Source organism: Colobus angolensis, unplaced genomic scaffold (genome assembly GCF_000951035.1).
Source record: "Colobus angolensis palliatus isolate OR3802 unplaced genomic scaffold, Cang.pa_1.0 Scaffold6, whole genome shotgun sequence".
Classification (NCBI taxonomy): Eukaryota; Metazoa; Chordata; class Mammalia; order Primates; family Cercopithecidae; genus Colobus; species Colobus angolensis.
Window position 1 is genome coordinate 17,413,300 of NW_012119598.1, and position 22,036 is coordinate 17,435,335.

At 41.0% G+C, this 22,036-nt stretch overlaps 1 protein-coding gene across 1 annotated transcript in view; it reads right to left on the reverse strand.

Moving 5' to 3' along the window:
• ATXN1 (ataxin 1) overlaps positions 1–22,036 on the reverse strand; it is a 454,497-nt gene that overhangs the window by 125,766 nt on the left and 306,695 nt on the right. The window contains exons 6-7 of the transcript XR_001004122.1: positions 2,095–2,245; positions 1,714–1,882 (exon numbers count right to left, since the gene is read on the reverse strand). The gene's annotated coding sequence lies outside the window, so the exon portion shown is untranslated. Of the gene's footprint in view, positions 1,883–2,094; positions 2,246–22,036 lie in introns of the transcript that reaches the window.

Sequence of the window (22,036 nt, forward strand, 5' to 3'; positions counted from 1 at the left end):
GTGTTTGCTGGGATAACACATTATCAAAAGCCTCTCTAAAAAGGGTTGAATGTTTACAGAAGAAAAAAGAGGCGGGAGAAATGTGAATGCATTTGAGATTTTTTTTGTTGTTCTTTCTTGGCAGTCTTTACAACTGAAAACAGCAGAGCCTTCTCATGTTTCTATGACCTTCCTCAGCACAGTCCGGAATGCACATATACGGTATCAGAGAGCAGCCCGCCTCCATGTTTTCTTGGGAAGGAGGGTCTGGGCGGATGTGGGGGTTTTTGGGGGGAAGTGGGTGTGGGGGTAGGAGCAGGACCATAGATAGAAGGAGTGGTGAGATTAAATCCAAGCATACCAGGTTTTTAGAATAGAGAAATACAACTGGCTAAAGTTATCAGGGAGGAAGGGCAGACTAAAAAATATACATCTCTTTTACTGCGATACCACCAATTGAGAGAACATTCTGCTTGGGGGGGATGTCTGCCAAGGACTTCTAATTCAGTTTGTTCCACCCATTTTATTTTTAAACTCGAGTGCAGATTTTATTCCTGGAATGTTATAAGATTGGTGTGGGCAGAAATGGGCAAATTTACTTCAGAAGTGCTTTATAACAACTTGGAAAAGACCCTCTAAAATTCTCCAAGTACATTTTAGGGGTGAAGTTCATTTCTTTTTTTTCTGAAGAAAGCTACTTTGATTTTGCAGAAGTAAAACTGAAGTATAATTTTGAAAGCATTTCAAAATAGTGATGCTATCTATTAGGTATTTAACTATTTTCCAGGGAGTGTGATAACCATTTGCATAGTCTCTCATTTAATTCTCACAACTATCTCATCACCCCCATTTATGGGCAAGAAACTAAGGCACGGCGAACTGTCAGGGTTGAGTTCAAATCCAGATCTCGACCATATCAAAATCCTTCTTCGCCACTATGCAACTATGCTTTCGCGTATTCATACCCAGGACATCATAAACTATCAATACAGACGATGGATTAAATAAGTATACAACTTGGCCATTAGGCTACTATTTATCATTCTAACAGGATGGGAGCAAAAGCAGATTCCTTAGCCTGCTTTTCTGATGAGAGATCGCAGGGGAGCCAAAAGTAGTTTGCAAAAGAGGACCAGTCTCTGCGCAGGAGTTTTGGTGGTAAACATGTGAGGGTATCCAGAGAGTGGTGGAACTGGTGGATAATCTATTTATTTTGAAATGCCAAATGGCACTAATATAAAAACTTGTTCAACCTAACTTTGGCAACATTAAATATGAAGGGAATGTACCTTCTTCCCCTCCTCCAAAAGTATTTACTTCAAAAATCGATTTCCTCTGTCACTGGTTATTGCTGCGTTTTGCTCAGTGGTTCTGAGAAACCGCATGGAAAATCACAATGTTACACTTGTTAAATTGACCCTGCAGGGCTCTACCACCAGTACATGCATCATCCCAAGAGGTAAAAAGGCAAGGCTGCCAGGCTCATGCTGAGAATATCATCATGAAATCAAGGAGGATATGCAAATCTGTCTGTTCCATAGCTCATTTGCATAGTTTTTCATTGGTTTTGTAGAACCTCTATACTAAATGTCAATTTCCTTTTCTTTCCTAAAGCTTATTAGCTGCGTGTGATGTTTACAGCTTGAAGACCAAACAGATTTAATAGTTAAAACATTTAAACTATATAATTAAAAAGCATGCAAGGAAGAGGGAAAAAAAAGAGGCTCTGATGTAGATCAAACATGTAGATATATTTGTGCTGTTAAAATATGCTTTCCAAGTTTGGAAGATGCGGAGGCCTCATGCATGTCCGTGCACACATAAGCACCACCACAAAATTTGCTTAACCTATTTCTTTTTTTCTTTTCTTTTCTTCTTCTTATTCTTTTTTTTTTGCAATGATCTAGAAAAAGCAGAGACATTTGCTTATAAACTATGAAGGGCTTGAACCTAGTCACTGAGTACACATTTTACTCACGACGAAATCTGAATGGAAGCCTGCCAATGTCTGGGCTGACATTCAAACATTCCGAGTTTCTATGTATTTCAATCTCTCAAAACTAATGTTTTAAAACTCTTGATATTTTCTGAGGCACTACACAGTTCAATCCTCACCTCTCAGTTCAGAGTGAATATACAGCAATAATTCTGCTTGAAAGAAGTGCAAAGAAGGTCTTGTGCTGTGCAGCATGTAACTCGATCTACCGCAACAACACAATGAATAGATTATGGGTTTTGTATTATTATTTTCCTTTGTGCATCAGATCTAGAAACAGGGTGAGAAAGGAAGGTTGAAGAAATCACTTAAAAATCTATAAACATTTAAATATTAGTTACTTAAGTAGTAGACAATGTCCTATAGCCATGCTTTATGGAATAAAGTGTAGAATCTTTTGCATTTCATGTGGCATCTGAGTACAGTATCTACTGCTACCAGTTATTAGTTCACAGCTCGGCCAAGAAGTAATTGGTGATCCACACCTTCTGAATACTTCTTTATTGGGAACTTTAGCACAATTAGCTGATACCTCAGATTTCACCTGGACTGCAGGAGAAACAGCTGTTCAACATTAAATTGTATAGTTGTTGGCTTTAAGGAGGAAAAGCAGAATTGAGTGCTCTTAGGAGATTTTAGAGGTGGGCAAAAAACAGCAACCTGCCCCCACAAGCAACGAGAGATGTCCCTCCTGGTTAAGCACCCCTTTGTCACATGCAGCCCAGGGGAAGTTGTGATAAAGCATCATTTGAAAGTTTTAATACCGTTGGGGCTATAAGCACATTGTCTTGATGGAATTCAGCTGTGCAGCTCCTTACTGTCAAATACGATCCATTCTGTTTTAAATTCCTTCCTCTAACTGTGACAGGCAGCATGATGAAACAGGTGCATTAAGTGGCAAGAAACAGAACAAAAGTTAGAAAAGTGCTCAAAGGAAGGGCAGAAATAGTGAAGCCAGAGTGACAGTCTGTAGACCTGGGTCTCAGCAGCTCTGCCCAGGAGTTCCTGCCAGAGCCCAGGCGAGCCACTGATCGGCTCTGTGCCGCTACCTCCTCATCTGCCAAACGAGGGTCACCATGCATCCTCTAACCTCAGAGAATTTTTGTGAAATTGAGAAACTTACAACAAGCACTCAGCAAACATGGATGCCAAACTATTATCTCAAAATTCAATGTGCCCAAATCAGACTGAGACAAGTAAAACCCCAAATTAATTTGATACCATATGCTATGGGTTACATTTTCCAAAAGCCTTCAGAAATTGGCATTTATAATATTTGTGGGTTCATCCTTTTCCATGTACAGAAACATGTGCACACATCAAAACAGACCCAGTTAAGTCTTAATTATCTAGTGGAAGATTATCCAAGATTCTTACTGTTTCTCCCTTTTCCTGTTGCCCATTTTTAGCCTTTTTTTGGGGCAATTCCTCCACTATTAAAGAAAGGAGATGGCAGGCAAATCAATCAGCCCCTTTCCTTCTTCACTGTAATTTCAATTATCTGTGCTACCTCAGCCTCCGTTGGTATGGATGGGTGAGGAGGTGTTGTCTTTGTCCTCAGAATTGGATGGAAAATATGTATTTGTGTTACTGGGAAATGATGTGAACTTCATTTCTCTTTGCCTTCTAAAACTTTGCTTACTGAAACTTTACTTACTGAGATCTGTTTATTTAGTTCTATATTTATGTATCTTCCTTTTAAAATAGAGATTACAAGTTAATGTTTCTTTGATGACTCAGTGTGTATTATCAGTAACAGTCCATTCATGATGTTGCCATACCACACAGCATCATTTTCTATCTGCTTCTGATTGATTCTTCATTCTCCCTTGATCTCAGTTTGTCATTTAATACATCTAAGTTTTTCATTCAACAAATCAAATGCTGATGGAGAATCTACTATACGCCAGGCACTGTGCTGCTAGGAGCTGAGGACTGAACGGGGAGAACCAGGAAGCTTCTTGCTCTCATAGTGCTTCTTAGGGATAAAAGACATTCATGACATAATCACATAAATATCTATTTTTATACGTAAAAAATGCTGTTAAAGAAAAGAACGGGGTGATGGGAACAGTTGGAAGAGGCGTAAGAAGGCCAGGGAAGCTGTGGCTCCTAGAGAGAAGGTGGGTTTTAGGACTAGAATGGTGACAGTGGGCCTGGAGAGAGGGAGTGCAGCATTCGAAAGACACTGAGGAGATTGCATCAGTAGGACTTGGTGACACATTAGATACCGAGGAAGAGGGAGAGAAATGCTTCAAGAAATGACTTTTAGGCATCTGTCTTGGATAACCAGATGACGCCAATGGCTGAGATGGGGATTCTTGGGTATGAGGTTTGGTGGGATGGTGATGGTTACAACTTTGGCTTTGAACATACTGAGTTCAGGTGATATTGTGATACCCCAAAGGAGCTGCAGAGTAGGTAGCTGGAGACACGGGCCCGAAGATGATGAGAGGTCTGGCCTAGAGACATGGATGCAGGAGTCATGGGTCCATTAAACCACTGTGAGTTTGGATGAGATCATCTAGCAGAAAAACTTAGGTGGAGAAGCAAAGTAGTCTAGAGACTAAGCCATGAGGAACTCCAACACTTAAGAGGCGTAGAAAGCAGGTAGAAAGGGAACACCTGAAGACTTAGGAAGGAGGTGCCAGAAAGGGATGATGGCACCTGAAGAGAGTGGCGTTCAGGAAGCCAAGGGAGGAGGGTATTTAGACAGGAGGGGGAGAGCAGAATTGGCAAAGCTGTGGAGAAACTGAGATGAGAACTCCTATTAAAAACACACAACTGGTCCAATGACATGGGATGGCATGGAAATCACTGATGACCAAGCAGGAGACAGGGGTGGACTGCAGGGGGCAAAAAGCAAGTGGAAGTCAGCTAAAGAATGTCCTCGGGCCATCTCCTAGCGGAGGCAGTAGAGCCGTGGTTGAAGGTACAGGCTCTGGAAGTGGACTGTTACGACCCAGGTTCCGCTTAACCATGAAACCTGAATCAAGTTACTTAATTTCTCTAGGGCACAGTTTTCTCACCTGTAAAACAAGAGTAACAGTGCTCACCTACTAGGTTGCTGTGAGGTTCTTTTTTTTTTTTTCTTTTGAGACAGAGTCTCACTGCGTCACCCAGGCTGGACTGCAGTGTTGCGATCTGGGCTCTCTGCAATCTCCACCTCCCGGGTTCCAGTTATTCTCCTGCCTTAGTCTTCCGAGTAGCTAGGACTACATGGCCCTGCCACCATGCCTGGCTAATTTTTGTATTTTTAGTAGAGATGGGGTTTCATCATGTTGGCCAGGCTGGACTCAAACTCCTGACCTTAGGTGATCTGCCCACCTCAACCTTCCAAAGTGCTGGGATTACAGGCATGAGCCACAGTGCCTGGCCTTCTGTGAGGTTCTTAATATGTAAGTCACTTAGCCCAGTGGCTGACGGATAGTAGTTGATGAATAAATGCTAGTCTTATATTATTATTAACACCCTCATAACCATAATATTTAGAACCACCTCCAACAACAAATAACTGTTTATCCTCATGGGAATAAAAGATTTATAATGAAGTATTTTCCATTAAATGGTGATAGATGCTAAGCAGAAAAATTAAGCAGAAAAGGGGGCTAGGGTAGTGGTCTGGTGACAATTTTTTCAAGCTTGTCAGTCAAAAAAGGCCTCATAGAGACAGTAACTTTTGGAAAAAAGCCTGAAGAAAGGGAAATAGAAAGCAATGTGGTGATTGGGGGAAGAGCCTTCCTGGTAGAAAGAACAGAAGGTACCAAGGTCCTGGGGTGGGCTCCTATGTGGCATATTGGAGGAACAGCATCCAGGCGGGCTTCCTGGCACTGAGTAAAGGGGGTGGGGAGCAGGAAATGAAGTCAGAGGGTGGGGGTGACAAGTTCTTTGAGTCATGATAAGGACTGAGGTCCTTACTCTGAGTGAGCTGTGAGGCGCTGGAGGGTTTTGATCAGAGGAGCTACAGGGTCTGGACTGCATTTTCACCAGTTCATGCTGGCTGTTGCATGGAGGACATATTCTGAGAGGAAGCAGAGAGACTACTCAGGAGGTTACTGAGGAACTCCAGCCAAGAGATGGTGGCACTGTGGACCAGAGGGATTGCGTAGGAGAAAAAAAGCCGTCAAGGACAACACCAACGACTGTGGCCTGAGCAACTGGAAGGAGATGGGAAGACAGTGGGAGGAGCAGGTTGCGGTAGAATATCAAGAGTTCATCCCACTGGAGGCAGTTAAGAGACAGTGGGATATGCAAACCTGAGGTTCAAAGAAAAGGCCCAGGCTGGAGAAGGTGTCAGCTTTGAGATGGTTTGAAGACATCAACAAAGAACAGACGAGGTTTGAGGACTGAGCCCTCTGGCTCTCTCACATTTGGAAACCAGAGGTTGCTACTTTCCGCTCTGATTGTTCCACTTGTGATTAGGCTGTACCGGCTGTGGGTGGGAGTGCGAATCGGCACCACCCCCGTGGAAGGCTATTTGGTGCAGATAAGTTCCATCAACTGGCAAACCCAAAAGCTACACATGTATATTTGGGAAGGACTGTGCGGCACAGGTGCACAGCAGATCTCAGCGCCCTTCACCTGATGTTTCTGCTCTTCCCAAGCACTAAGGAGCTGAGCAAACAGCAAGTCAGAAGGCAGGGCCATGGGAAGCAGAGGCCAGAGGTAGCTGGGAATTAAAAGGACAACTTATAACTTTACTGTTCTGCCAAATACCTACGGAACTGATAAGACTCCCTGGATACTTTTGTTGTATTATTTTCTAACAGAAAACATAGATAATCAAAGCTCCCTGTGTCTCTTCCTGCTTTAATTATAATTTGATTAACTTACAAATTATTGGTATTCCCTTTTGTTCCAGCCCATTTGAGGATATAATTTCTCTTCATCTCTTCCTAAATGCATAAGTTGGCTCAGCATAAAGTATAATTACTTGATAACCATGGAAGCTAGTAGCAGAGACTGTAAGGAGAGCTTCCTATATTTTGAAATGCATTGTCCATGGATCTTGTCTGGGGAAGAGAGTGCCACACTAATTCTGGTCTTGGCTACTACAGGTGTTCAAGAAGCAGCATCATGCTATAGAAAGATGTGACACTTCTGGTCGGGACTTCTTATAGCAGTGGTCCCCAACCTTTTTGGCACTGCTCCATGAGGCTATGGGTAGGGGGATCAGGCATTATATTCTCATAAGGAGGGTACGACCTAGATCCCTCACATATGCAGTTCACAATATGGTTTATATTCCTATGAGAAAGAATCTAATGCTGCCACTGATCTGACAGGAGGTGGAGCTTAGGCTGGCTGAGCTGGCTAATGCTGGCTCGCCCACCACTCACCTCCTGGTGTGCCACCCAGTTCCTAACAGGCCACAGACCCACAATGGTCCATGGCCCAGGGGTTGGGAACCCCTGTCTTCCAGGACCTGACACCCAATTTCTGCCATCTGAAAAGCAAAGAAAGATAACAATGGACTCTGTTGACTTTTTAGCAGAAATAAAAATTTCTCGTTTATTTTTCTTCCATTTTTTATCCAAAATATTACAACACAGAATAGGACACAGACACTGAAATAATACATTTAGTGCCAGCTTTGAGTCAGAGTTCATTGTTGTCAAGAGAAAGGTAAAGATGACGTTCAATCCATCTCCCTTGTAGACAGTACATTTTAATTAGTTTTAATCAGAAATGAGAAGTCCTACAATTCATCTTTACAAGTCTCCTGAAACATACCAAGATATTTTCTTTCTGTAGACTCAGAGCACATACAATCAGATGACTGGTCCACTTACTGTTTATATTGTATATTTTATCCAAGAATGATTTACACTTACAAATGCAGTAAGGAGGATCTCAGAATAATATTTATGAGATAGGCTGAAATTTAATAGCAACACTTCTTAGGTAGATGGACTACCGAGAAACTCTTAAAATAACAGAATGAAAAAGAAGGTAGTGGTTCTGTACATACGCCCTGTCAGCTGGTACACGGGAGGCACTCAATCAATGCCGAATGAAGGAGTGACTTTGTAAGAGGGACTGAGAAGCAATTCAAGTTGCTATTCTGGAATCTCTTGTGTAAGATGGGATCAAGTCTAACAGACTCATTAATAGAATTTAATAAGGAAAGCTTCCAAAAGAGGAAACTCCAAAGTTACCCCTTCATTACTGAATTTCTCAGATTCTCAGTGGATCTAAATTTAAACTGCACAGGAAACAAGACCCTTTGCCAAAAGGTGCTAAATCTAACATACACTAGAAGAAGCACGTTTGCCCATCCTGCATTCCATGGTACGAAGGGCCTCCAAGAATTTGAAAAGGACAAACTAGAAAAAGCAGAGAGTTCCTTTATAATATTACTATCTAGCTAGTGAAAGCCAAAAAGAAAAATATGATGTCAATGGCAATTTGGCAACTACATTTGTAAGGTTATAACAAGTCAATTCTCCGAGCTAGAGACTTCTTTTCAGGGGGGATAAGGGCTGGGGTGGGGTGGGGACGCTGACTCGCCCATCAGAATGTGTACCAGAATGACTCAGGGGGCTTTTTCAACCTCAGAGCTACCATTTATTCTGTGTCCGGGTCCTAACCGAGCCTAAACTTGATCTACATTGTGTCTTTTGATGAATGAGTAGTGGCTGGTTTCATACTGTGTTAATTTGGAAAAGATATATGTATTAATTTTATTTTCTACATATGTTAAACAAATAACAAATTGAGCGTGTTTTGTTTTTCAAGGCACTTTGTAGTTTTCTTGTCCCTAAAAAGTATTTAACTAAAAATCTGTGACTGAAACCAAACTTTTCACATTTCGAAGTATTTGAGGTTTAATCCAGAGGCACAGTATTTAGCAGAAACATCTTCTCAAGCACTATTAAAAAACTAAAGTGGGGTTGGGTGTGGTGGCTCATGCCTGTAACCCCAGCACTTTGGGAGGCTGAAGTGGGCAGATCATCTGAGGCCGGAATTTCGAGACCAGCCTGGGCAACAGGGTGAAATCCCATCTTTACCAAAAATACAAAAATTAGCTGGGTGTGGTGGCAGGCACCTGTAATCCCAGCTACTCGGGAGGCTGAGGCAGGAGAATCACTTGAACCCGGGAGGCGGAGGTTGCAGTGAGCTGAGATCGTACCATCGCACTCCAGCCTGGGGGACAAGGGCAAGACTTCGTCTCAAAAAAAAAAAAAAATTATGTGGGGCCAGGTGCGGTGGCTCATGGCTGTCTGTAATCCTGGCACTTTGGGAGGTCTAAATGGGTGGATCACTTGAACCCAGGAGTTCAAGATCAGCCTGGGCAACATGGTGAAACCCCATCTCTACCAAAAATACAAAAAATTAGCCAGGCATGGTGGCACACACCTTTAGTCCCACCTACTTGGGAGGCTAAGGTGGGATGATTGCTTGAACCCAGGAGCCAGAGGTTGCAGTGAGCCAAACAGCACCACTGCACTCCAGCCTGGGAAACAGAGTGAGACCCTGTCTCAAAAAAAAAAAAAAAAAAGAAAGAAAGAAAAGAAAAGAAAAAAAAATTAAAGCAGAAATTCAGGAAAGATGATGGTACCAGTTTCAAAAGTAGCACAGTTTAAAAAAATTTTTCAGAATCCCTGCCCTCCTCCTCCCTGCCAATAACAATAGCAATGATAACAACAACAGAAACAGACAAACTGGAATTACAGAGCCAAAAATCCATGGACCACATCAGGACAAAATGAGGTTACTGTGTAGTCCATAAACCTGAAGACAGGAACGGGTGTGGCTGAAACATTTATAGCGACAGAGCCAGGCGGAAGCAGTATCTGTGCAAGAGAAAGTTGGAGGAGAGGCAGTGGACATCTGAAGGTTTTGGGACAAAGGGCTCCCAAGCTTCCAAAGGCCCTTATGGCACGGTCAGCAGGCTGATGAGCTATTTTTAGCACAGCAGCATCACTGGCAAGGGGTCCTGCAGAATCCAATTCACGGGGCGAGGGCAAGGAACCCTGGGAAGGGCTGAAGGTGCTTAGGTGTTACGGAGCCAGGGCACTCTTGAGACCAACAAATCTAAGCTTCCTTCCACGACCGAATCACCCTGAGAAGATACTTTTGAGAGCAGAATCTAAATTGAACATGGCAGTAATAATTTAGTCAAAGTGAAGGGAGGGGGCAGATTCAAGTGAAGGGAAGCAGAGAAGATGAAGCTAAGAAAATACAGGTCTTATTTTATCATTCCATGGAAACAACAGAAGAGGGAGTTCTACGGTCTAGACAGTAGAAAATATTTTCTGGCCCATCCCTTATCCCTAAAAATACAGGAAAACTCATTCCACTTAAAAATGAGTAACAAAATAGGATTGTGGTCAAATGCAGTGCACAGTTATTGTAAGAAGAAAAATCAGAATAGCATTCTTACCCAGGACATGCTCCCAAAATAGATGAGAACGTTAATATTTCAAAAGAGCTCAAAGAAAATGAGGAAGTAAGAAGAGATAAAGGAACACTAATCCCAATAAAAACATTCAGAAATGAAGTGATTGGAGAAAAGAAATAGTTGGATAGAGAGAGGCAAAAGAACACGGGAAAGAATTTGAAGTAAAAGAAAAAAAAATCCATTTTCGAGATGAAGACCAAATAAGAAGGAACACAAGAGGGAATGCACACAACAGATAATTCTTGAGGAGTGCTAAAAAATAGAAAGGAGAAAGTGTTAAACATCAAAAAGAAATAGAATTCAAGAGAAAGACTCAGAAAAGGAACACGAGCAAAGAAAATCCAACATAACGTAATAATAAGAGGCTTTGAAGAAGAAAACCAAAGCAATAAAAACAGCAAATGCTTAAAATCGTGACTCAAGCACAATTTCTAGAAGTAGAAAAAGATTTGAAACTATATATTGACAGAATACTCCATGCCCCTGGAAAAACTGACCTAGGAAAGAAAACAAAACAAAACAAAAAATTCTTTGGACACTCAGGTAAAATGACTGAGTCACTTATAAGGGACAGAAAATTAGAGTGTCATCCAATTTTTCAAGAGCCAGGCTTCATGCTAGAAGTCAATAGTGTGACACTCAGGAAAGGCAAGTAAGCCAAGGATCTTATATCCAGTCAAAATGATCTTCAAGACAACAACAGTCTGTTACGAATATGCGAGGACCCAAGGAATATTGTTCACAGAAACCCTCAGTAATCTGCAAGGGAGAAGAGTCAGGCAACCAGTCTGGCTGGAAAGGCGCTGATACAAAGACTGGGTAAGCATTCAACACATCATCAGCTGTAGGTCTATTACCGAAAGATGATTACAAGGAAACAATATTACATAGAGCCAGAACGATATAATGACTATGTGCTCTGATAATACAGACAGCATAATGATTTAAAAAAAAAAAAAAAAAACATGCGGGAAGAACACGAAAGGAAAGAGAATAAGCTCACTAATATAGATGTTAAGTGGGAGTAAAAAGATATCACTTTAAATCAGATGATGGCCAGAGAAGAAAAGAAGAAAAAGGGGTACTAAGAATTTCAAAACCACTCAGAATTGGAAACGAATAAACAACAGCTAAGAAAAGTGTGGGGGACATGAAGGGTATTATAATAAGGAATTATTCTAAATGTTTATTGGAAGGCCGGGCATGGTGGCTCACACCTGTAATCCCAGCACTTTGGGAGGCCGAGGCGGGTGGGTCACTTGAGGCCAGGAATTTGAGACCAGCCTGGCCAACATGGTGAAACCCTGTCTCTATCAAAAATCCAAAAATTAGCCAGGCGTGGTGGTGCCCACCTGTAATTCCATCTACTCAGGAGGCTGAGGCATGAGAATTGCTTAAACCCAGAAGGTGGAGGCTGCAGTGAGCCAAGATGGTGTCACTGCTCTCCAGCCTGGGTGACAGAGCGAGGCTTGGTCTGGAAAAAAAAAACAAAAAAAACCAAAAAAAAACAGCGGGCATGGTGGTGCTCACCTGTAGTCCCAGCTACTTGGGGGGGCTGAGGCAGGAGGATTGCTCGAGCCTAAAAGTTCAAGGCTGCAGTGAGCCAAAACTGTACCACTGTACTCCAACCTGGGTGACAAAGTGAGACCCTGTCTCTAAATAAATAAATAAATCTATTGGAGCAAAAAAAAAAAAAAAAAAATCTACCTAAATAATGTGATTGCTTACAATAAAAATGAAGGATATGCCTAAAAATGATTATGTTTAGAGAAAGGAGAAAATAAAGCAGACAGGCATGAAAGACAGATTTCAAAGACTTCAACTTGTTTTGTGGGTTTCATTTCAGGAAAATTTAAATATTTTTATATAATTATTGAACAAGAATCAGTTTTCAAAAGCCTCTTAGAAAGTCTCAAATTAAAATATATGAACTCAAATGTATATCCAGTTATTGACATAAACACACAGACTGTAACTATTCCAAGTGACCCTAACACATTGTAATACAATTGTCCATCTCTAGCCCAGTGGACTAAAAACCAATACAAAACTAAACAAACAAAATTAAAAAAAACCTTAAACGTTTTCAGTAAGCATATTGTTACAGTGTCACTGGCATTTTTGTTCAGAAATTATTGCAAGTATAGTGTGGGTTAAAGTAAATGAGTAAATTGTGTTGGTGTGAGTAAGAACTGCTATTTTCAGTTTGAGAGAAAGAAAATACTGATGTAAAATGAATGAAGTTAAGTAAAAGCCTTGTGGCACATCAGTATAAACTCATGATGTATTTTACCTTAAAAAATACGTACACACAATCGATCTATATCTATATCTAGAGAGACACAGATTTCCTGTCTCTGGCTGTGTCCACTGGAAAGGAGAAACAATATTCAACTCCGTGAGAATAGTCCCCCTAGGGCCCAGCCTCTGGTCTCCAAATATCATTTCTCACTAAAAGAAACCAAGTCTCCTTGGAAAAAGGCTGATCCCAGAGCTGAGGCAAGAAATGTACAAGATGAGCCTGGAACATAGTGTCATACTAGAAAGCAAGGAAACTATCAAAGACAGCCAGTATTGCATTAAAAGGACGCAGCAGCCAAACTGAATAGGATCCCAGTGCTCAGACAGGGGACCATCTGAACATGAAAAAGGGTAATCACTGTCATGGATTGAAACAACAGATACGCTACAATCTATCAATTTACAGTTATGCTTTCAAAACATAGTGACTTGGTTTGACACTGTGAACTAACTGTATCCTGAAAATTGGTAAATAGACAGAATCTAGTATATTATCCTGCTTTTCCTACAGAACCTGAAGCACTGGGTAGATAAATTACAGACGCAAGGAGTTTCTCTTCATGAACAATAATTCCTGCTAATAAATGAACAAAGAATAATAGAATGAGACTACCACTGTTTGCAATCCCTGATAAATTTCTGAATTCAGATGACAGTCTCGCTGCAGAAAGAGATGCCACCAACCAATCCCTCCTGAAGGAAATACACAACACATCACCAGCTATGAAGTAGTCAGGCAAAGCAAAGCAAACAAAACAATGCCTCTAGAACTCCCCAGCAATTCCCAAGAAATTCAGGAGACAGAGAGACATGCTTAGCAACACCACATGGAGGCAATCATCCAAACCCAGACGGATAGGAAATTCTACCAGACAAATGGTCTGGTTTCTCAACAGAAAAAACTGCAACATAAAAAAAGACAGAGGTGATACCAAGTAGTGTAAAGGAGGCTTAGGAGACAGAAATGACCTTTAATTGGATCTTGGTTCAAATAAACTACTAAAAAATCCTACAACATAAAATAAAATGTATTAATAAGTCAATTAGGAAAATATGAATACTGATGGGATATTTGATGATATTGAGAAATGATGGCTAATTCATTCTTCGGTGTGATGATGATGTTGTAGTTGTGTATGAGAAGAAGAATCCCAATTGTTTACAGAAATACTAAAATATTTTATAGATATGTTGAGTCAACAGCAATCTGTTACGAAGATGCAAGGTCCAGGGAATACTGTTATTTGGAATTTGCTTTAAAATAATCCAGGTGCAGAGGTGGAGCAGAGAAAACGATGTTGATTCTGCTGCTGAATGGGGTGATGGGGCAAAGGCATTCATTTACCACCTCTCTACTTTCAAATGTGTTTGATATTTCTATAACACAAAGGTAAAGTTCCTTTGGTAATTCAGCGGGGTTTCCCAAATGTGGTTTCCCACAGCTTTCCTCTGGGATACCTATTAAAATTCACATGCCCGATGTCAGCTTACTCGGGGTACTTCTCAAAATTGAAACCTGCCCAACCCCAGATTTGTGAATCAGAATTCCTGGGAGTGAAGCCCAGAAAACTGTATTTTACATACACTATGCAGGTAGGTCTTCTGCACACTGCATTTTGCTTTAGTTATTTGCATGAAATAAATTATTGCTTTTTCAAAGCGTTTAACAGTTTAAAGTTTTTTTTTTCTATTAAAAGAACTTTACAGTGACCTAAAATATCCTTCACATGTTGTTTCATTTCAGTAAAATATATCCTGTTGGTGTCATCTATCAACAAGTACATAGTCTGAAAATTTTTATTATGGGAGAAGGGGATCAGACCATACTCTCTACAGTTTGCTGAGCGTGTGGTTAACAAACTAGAGGAACTAGACTAGTGTACCATGGATGAAGCTACAGATATATGCCTTTTGTAGGGAAGACATGCTTGGTGACAGAGAAGATAAGTTTGCATTTTTTAAAAAGTGATTTGAACCCAGCTATAGCATTAGCATATATTCCCAGATTATATAACTATTCCTAGACTCACAAGCACTGTTTTCCAGAAAGAGTGTGTCCCTTATCCTTAACAGAAAGAACATAATTCTTTCTACTGATAGTGCTTATCACTGAAAGCCAGAGGCTTGTTGAATGACTCAGTTTCCCTGGCAAGTAAATACAGTGTACCGGGATGATAGACAATCAGAAACAGATATCAATAGCAAAGGTATTTTTTAATTGTATTTTTAAAACATTTTTAATTAATTAATTTTTTTGAGACAGGGTCTCACTCTGTTGCCCAGATTGGAGTGCAGTGGCGTGATCTCAGCACACTACAACCTCGGCCTCTCAGGTTCAAGCTATTCTCCTGCCTCAGCCTCGTGAGTAGCTGGGATTACAGTTGCCCACCACCCACTTAGCTAATTTTTGTATTTTTAGTAGGGACAGGGTTTCACCATGTTGGCCAGGCTGGTCTCAAACTCCTGGCCTGAAGTGATCCACCTGCCTCGGCCTCCCAAAGTGCTGGGATTAGAATTGTGAGCCACCGCACCCTGCCTATTTTTATTTTTTATCAAGACAGAGTCTCACTATATTGCCCAGACTGGTTTTGAACTTCTGGTGTGAAGCGATCCTCCCACCTCGGCCTCCCAAAGTGCTGGGATTACAGGTGTGAGCTACTGTGCCTAGACTAATAGCAAAGGTACTGATTAAAAAAAAAAAAAAAAAAAAAAGGAGAGCAGAAAGGGACAGAACCAGCACTTAGTAAGCATTACTAAAATGCTAGTTACAGTCTTAGAAGCTTTATATAGGATTTCTAATTTAATCTTTATTGAAGCATGTAGCTTTTAAACTTATTTAAAAGCCCCAAAGATTCTACCAACTGGCTTCAGAGCATCTGCATTTTATTTTTAAATTGAATTTCTCACTATTAAGTAACTGTAGTTTCAAAAAAGCACTCCATGTGTCATATAGTAGAATAGCACTTAATTCAGGGCCTAGGTTCTAAAGTTCCCACCCAACGCAGAGTGTGTGGGTTCAAAAGTATCCTCGACATTGTAAGGTGCAAATCAAATCCTAATACTGTTCCACTGAAACCTTTCAACGCTTCCTATTACATTTATGGTAAAAATCACAGTCCTGGTCCATGTCAAGGCTTAGAAGGTCCTAAATGATCCGACCCTAACTATGTGAAACCCTCCTCCTCTTTTTTCCTGCCCACCTCCTCCCTATGTTCTGCTCCAGCATAGTGGTCTCCACACTCCCTTCCACATCCAGGCACAATCCTGTTCCTACCTAGAATGCTCATCTAGAATGCAGATGAGTTCTCTTCATTCAGGTCTCTGCTCTGATGTGTCCCTCCCTGGTCGCCCTGTCTAAAAGAGCAGGCCCCCTCTTCCCTCGCCCCTCTGATTCTTCTCTTCATTCATCACACCTGATGCTACACCACAAACTCCTTGTTGGTTTGTTTCCTGTACTAGAATGATGCTCCTTATGTATTTATTATTGATATATCACAGGTGCACATATTTTGGGGGTACAAGTGATACGTACTATTGAATGCTAAAACTTACTCCTTCCATCTAACTGTATTTTTGTATCACCCATTAACTGACTTCTCTTCATCCTTGCTCCAACTGCAGCACCTATGAGTCTTAGCACAGAGAAGGCACTCTATAAGTATTGGCTCAATAAATAGAAGTGTCTTACATTGCCCATCAAGGACTCTATATACAGTTTTTGTTTATACCACCCTCTGCAACAATGCTCACATACAGTGGAATTTAAAAACCACTGAGCTAGGCTAAGGCCCAAGAGGAAATCTACATCAGATCTGTGTCTGGATGTCCACACCACTGGACCTTTGACATCCCTAGTGAAGATCAAGCTTTCTTGCTTACGTGAAGGGTTTTCTTAACTCCATTTTGTTAGTAAGTCTCAATATCTTCAAGATTTGCCAACTGATTTGTTTGTTGCTGTTGTTGTGAGGGTTAAAGGGGATAGCAGAGATATTCTAAAGTTAGATTCTTAGTTAATCAAATGTTAACTTCCATCCTGGCATCACCACGACTACTAATGGGCCATACCATACTGCCAGGCTTGTGCAGGTCTCAAAATAAAGGTATCCTGTCATCTCAGTGACAACCTGTTTCTCAGGTAGAAAGGTTGTAGTGCTACCATCATTTTTCTTTCTTTGTTTGTTTTTGTTTTTTGTTTTGTTTTTTGAGACGGAGTCTTGCTCTGTCGCCTGGGCTGGAGTGCAGTGGCCGGATCTCAGCTTACTGCAAGCTCTGCCTCCCGGGTTTTACGCCATTCTCCTGCCTCAGCCTCCGGAGTAGCTGGGACTACAGGCGCCCGCCACCTCGCCCAGCTAGTTTTTTGTATTTTTAGTAGAGATGGGGTTTCACTGTGCCATCATTTTTTTTTAAACATATAAACTCAAGTTCTCCTTACTTCCACTTGCATGAAATTTCACAAGCGAGTACCCTAGTATAGCATGAGTACCTCACGGTCAATTAACGGCCAAGGCCAGACAAAACAGCCTGAGTTCCTGTCCTCAGTGAATTTTGGTATGTAATAAACGTATAGCATAAAATGGTGTAATAAAATTAAAGTATTGGCATTAAACTGTCAGAGGCACCATGCTTATGGTAGCCAAATGTCGGAGATTAAATCTAAAGTTCAAGATTGGACTCACCATGCAAAGCAAAGACAATTTCTTCCTTTTAAAATTGAAAAGAAAGAGATGGGCCCTCCGTCAGGCTTATGAGTTTCTTCTTCTTGTTTTTTAAGGACACCAATGAGCATCTCATTAATGTTATAATTTAAAAAGTGTTTGCTCCCTCTAATGGAAGATTTAGGCTAGAGGAAGCTATCATTGGTCCTCCAAATTGCAGGCTTACCAATTAAAAAATGTAAATGGTTTCACATTGTTAGTGAGTTCAACTTTGAAACAAGCCGTTTCTTCTCTTCCTTTTGTTTTAAGTGAATACGCTTTAAATGGATACGTTTAAGGGAAAATATATCCTGAGCTTGCAAGGTAACTGTTTAAAAAAATAAAACAACTCTTTATTATTCGCAACTCCTTATTTTAGGGAATCAGGGTTTTCTCAATACCGCACAACAACATAAAAAACATACCTAACAACAAAAGGCAATAAATTGGAAACTGAAGCTAAAGAAGACTGCAGCTGTCATCTCTAACACTGCTTTCAAATTTCTGTGTTCATCACAAAGCTTCATTGTTCTTTCTTCTTGATTTTATAAGTCAGCATTACAAGCTGAAATCTAACATACATTATGTTATCAAAATTTTCCTTTATTCGTTTCATCTATTGAGGTTTCAAGATTGTGTTTGAAAAAGAAGTAGAGACTAAAAATATTTGTAAACCACCAAGTAAAGGCAATGAATGATACAGAATTTGTACCTGTGGGTGATCACTGCCATAGCTATATAATGCCAAATACAGGAAAGAGAAGCAAAAGTTTACAAAGACTGGTCCTTGTGGAACTATGTTCCCCTATATGATTGCAAACGCTCAGATATAAGTAATGCATGAATGACTTACTTAATCTTCCTCTTCTTTTTCACATGTTTGGGAGCAAGTAGGCAAAGCCTGGAACAATCACTGATGCAACATGTGTTTACACACATGCATGGTTCTTAGAGAATGGAAGGACGGCAGCTGAATAGTTCCATTTGCCAGTGATAACATAGTTCCCACCACCCTTCCCATCTAGTGCTCTCTGATGCAAGGGAAGGAATGTGCTTTGGAAGAGAGGGCAGGGGTTTATTACTCAGAGAGACGTAGGTTCAAAGCCAGCACATTTATTATTAGCAGAGTAACTCTGAGCTGACTCACTCCCATTCCATCGAGCCTCTCTTATCTGCAACATGGAGATGCTATGAGTTTCTGAAGATTCCTTAATATCTCATAAAAATAACATAAAACCACCTCCATATGAAGTACTCAATGAATAGCATCCTCTCTTCTGGAGACCTTGTAGAAATGCTGATCAGGCTGCTCCAGCAACCAAAACCTCGGGAAAGGACCTTCTAGGTGACGGATGCCAATCCCATTCCTAAACATCATGGAGAGGTCCTCTCAGAAACACAGCTTCCCATCCCCACCCTAACCTCTTTCAGCCTGATCTACGAGCACTAAAGGACAATGGGGATGGGGGGAGAGAACAAAGATTAAAAGTAGACCCCCAAGGGCCAACTCTATGAGGAGCCAAATGGCTGTTCCTTGATAATTACTAATCACGAATCATTCCGTTCTCCAGGACGCTCCTTTGGCTTAAACCGAAGTCAATCTTTTCTAAGCATTAAGTGGGGACATCTTCTTTTCCCATTTAAAAGCAAGCATTTGCCACTTCAGCTGTACAAATTATATAGGATTGAAAATAGTATAATTGGCTGGGCGCAGTGGCTCATGCTTTTAATCCCAGAACTTTGGGATGCCCAGGCGGGTGGATCACCTGAGGTCAGGAGTTCGAGACAAGACTAGCCAACACAGTGATATCCTGTCTCTACTAAAAATACAAAAATTAGTCTCTACCAAAAACACAAAAATTAGTTAGCTACTCAGGAGACTGAGGCAGAAGAATCAGTTGAACCCAGGGGCCAGAGTTTGCAGTGAGCCAAGATCACACCACTGCACTCCAGCCTGGGCAACAGAGCGAGACTCCGTCTAAAAAAAAAAAAAGGCCAGGTGCAGTGCCTCATGCCTGTAATCCCAGCACTTTGGGAGGCCGAGGCAGGCAGATTACCTGAGGTCGGGAGTTGGAGACTAGCCTGACCAACCTGGAGAAACCTCGTCTCTACTAAAAATACAAAATTAGCCAGGCGTGGTGGCGCATGCCTGTAATCCCAGCTACCCAGAAGGCTGGGGCAGGAGAATCGCTTGAACCCAGGAGGCGGAGTTTGCTGTGAGCCAAGATTGTGCCATTGCCCTCCAGCCTGGGCAACAAGAGTGAAACTCTGTCTCAAAAAAAAAGAAAATAGTATAGTTGAAAGAAAACCGGAGTTTGTAAATTAAAGTTCTCTTTTCCCCCTTTCTCAAAGCAAACAGAAACAAACTGCAGAAAAACGTGTTGTTTAAAAGGTTGCTATCCTCCTGTTTCTACCTTTAGTCTTGCTGCCTTTGTCTTTCTAAGATGCCAGAGAAGTTTCCTCTGCATATAGAAAATATTCTGGGATTTGACTGTGTTGTGGCTTCACTAGGGAAGTCCCCTTAGGGGTCCGAATGTCAAGCCGTTCTTAGATTCCCTTTCTTTTTGTCTACAACACACAAGGTTGTAATGTGGCTCATGAACAAGACAGATGCCTACTACAGCAAGGAGAATTCTGCAAATGACATTCAATGACATCCACAGAGAGAAGACCTGGAACTTCGTGGAAAAGAAACACAATGTTTGGTCAACTGAGCACCAGACTGTGAGCTTTCTGAGGGCAAAGATTATGCTTTCTCCCAGTTCGGGGTGTATTGCTGGCATTCAGTAAGTATTTAGTGAATGAATAAATGCAGGGATGAATATGTGATGAACAGGTCACAAATATGGTTCAGAATTCATAACTAGTAATGAATGATATAAGAAAGTACACCTTTCCAGATTTTGTAGACAGCGTAAGATTAAATTCAGGTGGAAAAGGAAAACATTTAGGAGTATCCATCTCTGAGTGATGGTGTGTCAGTCTTCAGAGGAAAAACTGAATTTTTCTTTAAAAAAGCCAGTGGGACAGTTGTTTCTGAAAACTCATTTGTGAATCAAAACCAGAGGAGACCAAGTGACTGAGCATTCAAATGAAAGGGTAAAAAAAGAAGAAATATGGCTGATTTTTTTTCCCACTCTCACTGGTGTGAGATTTTAAAGACATTCCTTCCTGTCAAAAGGATGGCGTCAAATGTATTTTAAGTATCAACATAAACCTGCCTCTTCATATCCCTCTTGTTCTTATAGTACATCTATTCTCGTCTCATTTTACCACAACAAGTTTTATAATAGCAGGTAGGTTTGTGCATTTATCACTTTATCTTTTGAAAATGTTACAGACAATTAATTCACATTAAAACTCTATTACTGATTTAGAAGTTCAAGATTTAGAATTTAAGGATTCTGACGAAAGTTTAGCTTAAACCTACTTTAGCTGACTATATTTTTTAAAAGGTTTAGGAATTGTTTACCTCCGTTAAGCGTTATTAAACTTACTTCATCACCACCATTTGCATCCAGATAACATGCTAATTGAAAGTGATTTAGTCTTTAAAGTAAATCTTTATACAGTTTTATTAGATTTGTTGTGGATGAAAATTCTTGAGATTTGAAGTGAGAAAATAAAAGAACTGGGTTCAAGGTCTGTTTGCAGTGTGTACCGCTTGGGTAATCTTACATAATCATGTTGCTTTTCTCAGCATCAGTCTCAGTCACATCATTGATAAAGAGGGGGTGCACTCCCAGCACTTTGGGATGCCGAGATGGGTGGATCATGAAGTCCTGAGATCGAGACCATCCTGGCTAACACGGTGAAACCCTGTCTCTACTAAAAATACAAAAAATTAGCAGGGTGTGGTGGTGGGCACCTGTAGTCCCAGCTACTCGGGAGGCAGAGACAAGAGAATAGCTTGAACCTGGGAGGCAGAGGTTGTAGTGAGCCGAGATCACACCACCGCACTCCAGCCTGGGTGACAGAGTGAGGCTCCGTCTCAAAAATAAAATAAAATAAAATAAAATAAGGGGTAAAAAACCATAATTGTCTAAGAATTGCTCCGAGGATTACATCAGTGTAAGGTAATGAACTTTACTGAATTGTATGCAAAAAATATTACTTTCATCATCATCATCACCATCATGATCACCTGGTGATCTCAAAACTTTGAATGAGAGAGGGTAAGAAAGAACCCACTGGATCCCCTACTCTGTACCTGGCATCCTGCTACAGGCTGTGCACTTTTTAGGTTAAAACAACAGCCCAAATGTTTATACATAAATTTGTATCTGCTGTACAGGAATAAACTATATTTCCAATTCTGGAAAATGAGGTGCAGAGAGGATTAAGTAACATGCTTGAATTCAGGTATGCTTCAAGAATTAGATCGAAGCTGGGCGAGATGGCTCACGCTTGTAATCCCAACGCTTTGGGAGGCTGAGGCAGGCAGATCACTTGAGCTAAGGAGTTCAAGACTAGCCTGGCCAACGTGGCGAAACCCCATCTCTACTAAAACTACAAAAAAGGTTAGCCAGGCATGGTGGCATGTGCCTGTAATTCCAGCTACTCAGACAATTGCTTGAACCTGGGAGGCAGAGGTTGCAGTGAGCTGAGACTGCACTTAACTCCAGCCTGGGCAATAGAGCAAGACCCTGAAAGAAGAAAAAG